Source organism: Triticum dicoccoides, chromosome 7B (assembly GCF_002162155.2).
Source record: "Triticum dicoccoides isolate Atlit2015 ecotype Zavitan chromosome 7B, WEW_v2.0, whole genome shotgun sequence".
Classification (NCBI taxonomy): Eukaryota; Viridiplantae; Streptophyta; class Magnoliopsida; order Poales; family Poaceae; genus Triticum; species Triticum dicoccoides.
The window spans coordinates 529,198,508-529,203,910 of NC_041393.1; positions in this window are offsets into that span (position 1 = coordinate 529,198,508).

Genomic DNA, 5,403 nt, shown 5'->3' on the forward strand with positions numbered 1-5,403 from the left:
ATGGATCATGACGGGTGACTTATGATGATTATGATTATTATTACTATGGACTAACCCCTTTATATTATTTGAAGTATTGAGTATCCCTGGGACGGTTCTACCTCCTGGATATTTACTGTGATTGTTTTCTTATAAGCCCTTTATGTGGTGTCGCTCAGACGCCCGACTGTGGCATGCTGTTATTTATTTACCTTATGAGCCCTTTATGTGGTGTCGCTCAGACGCCCGACTGAGGCATGCTCGTTATTTTACTATCCTTTCGAGGCGTCGCTTCAGACACCCGATCGGTGCATTTTATTACTACTCTGTTATTGCATATCCATGTTGTATATAAATAACCTGCTTGCATGCATCAGGGATTTTATTTTATGACTGACATTGTGATCATAGAATATTTCATAGCATGATTATCGTTTGTTATATTATACCCGTTTTCATAATGTTTGCGAGTACATTCAAAGTACTCACTGGCTTGTCCCTGGCTATTGTCTTGGCCAGATTTCTTGCATGGAGGAGCGTTGCGATGACAGCCCCAGAACCTAAGCAACGGTGGTAGTAGCCTCGCGAAGATAGGAGTTATCCTGGTCAGCTGTTCCTGTGGGAAATGGAGTCCCATAGACGCTGATGATCCACAAACTGCTTTCGCCATCAACCACTAGAAACCATTTGTTGTACTCATAGGCCAGAATGGTCTTGTACTACATATTTTGTATTTTGCATGGAATTTCTGTAACAAGTTGGTGCCTCATAAGCTAATAGTAATCCTGGGGCGGGTGAGCATAAGGGCCATTTTTCTGGGAAATTAATATCCTGAAAAACTGGTCTTGACAAACTTGGTATCAGAGCGAGGCTGACCATTGGCTAATCCTATCTTAGCCAGGTCGAAAAACCTAGGTTATCCAACCCACCACACCATAACCTAACCCCGGCCAAGCTTCTCGTGCAAGATAGCCACACAGTTACCCCGACACTTTTTGGCAGTCGGTGCCCAACCTATCAGCCTAGCCTACCGATCACGCGCTAGTGACCGACACCTAAATTATCCCATTAGCAAGCGTGCGAAGGAAGACTCCGTTCCCTTTTTCTATAAAAAGGGCACGCTAGCCTCAACACAGCACAGCACAACTCTTACTCAAACCGAGCTATAATGCCTGGCCCCGTCATGCACAATGAGACCACGGCAACCAACCTGGGAGGTTTTGTGACCGTGCTAGCAAACCTCACCCGCCGTGCCTTTGCATTAGAAGAGCCCCCAGAATATGTTGTGTACCAAGGACCCATGAGCGGTGAGAGCCATCAATTCTGGGCCACTGTGCACATCTATGGTAGGGGTCTATCGCTAGAACACCCCTACAAGTTCACCAGAAGGACAACTTCCTTTGAGCCACAAGCCATCCAACTAGCTGCTCGAGAGGCTATAGTTCAACTCCGGCACCTATTGCCCAGAGTTAACTGTCGCTCGTTCTACTACTACCCCAGCCGTGACGGGTATGGTAGGCCACGCCAGGTTGCCAATGGAGATCACGAGACGGATCCTGCTTTGTTGCATCTAATGCGCTATGTGGGTGCGCTAGAGGAATTGTTTGATCAAATCACCCTTGATCTGATCGCAGCTCGTGGAGAACTGATCACCAAGCCCGGCAAGAGGAGAAGATGAGCCCAATGCCAACAACCCAGTCGTGCTGTTCGAACAACCGATCGAGTCCTTGAGGTCTGCCCTAGCCATCGACCAAAATACCTTGATGACCCCAGAAGTGCTTCATCGCCTTCTGGGAACACACTCCAGCGGGATTGTGGCCAACAATCCCCGAGATGGTCATCATCGCTACCCCGACCCTGCAGTCCCTCAACCCCCTCCAGCTAACCCCGACGGTGAGACCCGTGGAGAAGCCTCGACGTCCACAAGGCATCCCCACCTAGATATTAACAGGGTAGACTAAAGTCACTCGAGTAGTACCGACTCTTAGTGTGTCCACGCCCTGTAATTGTGTGATCCTGTATCGCCATAATTAAAATGTTTTTTGCTTGTGCGCCCCTATTTTTAAATAGTAGCCATGCATAAGTATGTTGGTGTGTGATTGCATTTTTTTTAACCCGAGCGTAGCTGCCAACCCCGACGACTCAAAGTTTGTGCTATGAGTAAACTTTTTGGTCTCAACTAACAGGAATGATATTTTCGAAAAACAACTCTTAACAAATCTCAAGGATGAGATTTTTTTTTCTTAAGGGGGGTAGTGTTGTGACACCCCAAAATTTTAACCTTGTTTTATTAATTAAAATTTTGCCAGGAAACTTAAACTTTTATTTTCTGGATTTCCTTTTGATTTCAGAACCATTCTTTTCTTTATTCTTATGGAGTTTTTACCCCAAGTGAAAACTTTCCGATTATATTATTGGACTTGTTTACCCTCTCAAGAAAAACATTTCTATTATCAGTGGATTTATTTGCATAATTATTGCTCTCTGAACTTTATTCCTTAAAGTGATTTTTCATTAGTTTTGGAGCTCTATTTGAACTACAACCATTTGATAAATTTACTTAAAATTCCAACCAAAATTTGGAGATGTCATGTGATGTTTTTAAATCACTTTTATGCAAAAATATCTTCTGTTCATTGGAGATTTTGAGCTCTACACCAAGTTTTAAAATCTGGTCCAGTGGGCAATTTTGCACTACAACCTATTTAAACATTTCTTTAAAACTTCCACCAAAATTATGGGATGTTAATAGGAGTATATTATTCAACTTTATGCAAAAACCCAGTTATGTCCTTTGAAAATATTTGAGTGAATCAACCTCATTTTCATTCTGGTCCAACTTGATGATTTGTACTGCAACCATATTTTTACTTGCTCCTTTACCCATGATTCTTTTTCCTGCTTATAGAACACCCTGCAAAACCCTTACGTCCAGGAGAGTGGACCCATTGGAGGAATTTAAGTGCATGAAATCATGCCTTTTTCTTTCTGTCCAAAACTGAAGATTTGCAAAACTTGCACTAGCAAGTTTCTGGTTTTGCCCAAATGACCTTGCCATCACCAACTACATCTAAAGAGACTAGGATCTGGAGATTTTGGCCACCCCAAGAGTTACCTAGATGCCCATGGCATTTTGTTAAACACCCTGTGAGCATGGCCAGTTTGGGCATGAACTTTTAGTTTGCACTGTGAGCTTGATCCCCTGAACCAGCAACCTTGTCCACTAAGCTCCCTGATGCCTCTAGTCTGGACCTGCTAATCCCCAGCTCCACCCAAGTCTCCTAGCTTGCCCTGGCATTTTGCCGAACAGTTGGCATGCACGCACTAGGCGCGGCCAGAGCACGCGTTTTGCACGTGCGTGCGCGTGAGTCACCGCGTCCCGCTGCCGCCTACCCGCGCCCGTCCTGGCCTCTCCCCTCTACCAGCCGTCGCGCCCGACCCTTCCCTCACCGCAGGGCCGCCCTGGCACCCTACACCGCCGCCACCACATGCCGCCACCGCCGCCCCAACAGCTCTGCCATGGACGGCACCGACCGAGCCACACCAGCGCGCCAGCTCGCTCATGGAACAGCCCGAGCTCATCCACGAGCTCGTCCGCTAGCGCCCATCGCCGCCACGATGCCCGGCAAGCTACAGCGAGGCAGTTCGCCGAGCTTATCCGGCTGCCGCGGAACCGGCCTCATTGTGCTATATAAGGAGACCCCCGGGCTCATCCGAGCACTCAGGCAACCTCAGGCCACCCCCATAGCACCCCCACAGCCAGTAATCATCGGGGGGAAGCCGTCTTCCCCGACTCCGAGCGGTACGACCGCCGCCACGCCCCAGCGCCATGCGTCGCAACCAGGGCCTCCCCCGCCCATCCAGCGCCACCATTCTACTCCTCTAGACCCTGCGGAACTGCCCAGCCTCCCAAACACGGTCGGGAACCACCGTATCCTGAGCCCCTAAATACACCCGAAGCTACCTCCGTCTCGGAGCTCGTCGCCGGCGACTCCCTCCGTCCCCGCCAGCCTGGCGACCACCGGGAGGACTGGCCTGGACTAGCGGATCCATCCTTGTCCTTGGATCCCCTTGGGGAGCCGCCGTTCAACGACGGCGATCGCCGGAGCCCCGCCCCCACTCGGATAGAGGAGGAGGGAGGCGCAGGCGACCGGTCAAACCTGACCAGTGGGCCCCCTGGACCCACTGTTAGTGACCCCGAGCCGGCCCACATGTTTTAAGTGAAAGCGTAAAAGACCCAAAGTACGTCTCCTCTGCTTCGAAAACGTATTCTCCCCGAAACATTTTCTTTTTCTGGTTTTTATTAAAACAGAATATTGACTAAACTTTGACTGACTACAACTTTTTAAATATAAATCCAAATGACTTGATTCTTTTTCTGTTGTTTCCCAAATATTGTCTAGTTTATTTTCATAGTTATTTGAAAAAAAATTAGACAACTTTTTTGCACTGTTTTGAAACTATGTGTTAATTTGAATATTTTCAAAAATAGGATTTTATTGGAGAGAGAAGAAGACTTTCAAAAGTTTTGGAATGCACCCTACCTCTCCATAATTGGAAGGCAAGCATTCTGAACTCTGGCATAATATTTTTGTGTGTCGTTTGAATACGGTTACAACACTCCTTGCCTCGGAGTTTTGTTATTTTATGTGATGATATGAGCATACTCATAAGTGCATATTGATGATTCCGTGCTACTGAAATTTTATACGTTATGACAGTAATCACCCTCGTATGCCTTCCATGCATACCGTAAGGAAGCCGGGAAAGTCTCTATCTTGGGTAGACACGAGCTTGTCCCTAGTTCCTCGTCAAGACGATTGTGTCCGGTATGGCATGACGGGGTATGATGAGTGGTGAATCTATCTGTTGGTTGAAAATAAATTTGTTATGCTAATCATGCAGGGAGTACTTAAACCTCCTGAGTCGGCCATAGATCGAGTCTTGTTCCGGTAACCCCCATACTTGTTTCGTACTACCACGTGTCCCTGCCATAGGTAGGGTACGGTTCAGTAAGTTGTCAACCCCTTCCTAGCACAGACCGTATAGAGAGGCCATGGTGGAAGATACCGACTGCAGCCAGTAGGCAAGCCACCTGGTCTGGGGGCATGGGTGTTTCCAGTTGGGAGCAAGAGGGGGGCACCCCATAGGAGCGCGCGGTATAAATTTGATCCCATGCTAATCGAGGTTGTAGCCTCCCCACTTAGAGTTTTGCTTGACAGGTGTCGTGGGTGATTCCAGACACCGGTAAGTTAAGCTGGTGTGTGCGGGTCAGGTGTGTTTTCAACTAAAAGACCGTAGACGGAATTAGTCCCGATGGACTAAAGGAATCCGTTACTCGTGGGTAAAGAGTACACCCTCTGCAGAGATTAAATCTATTCGAATAGCCGTGTCCATGGGTAAGGACTACAGTCTGGGATGGGT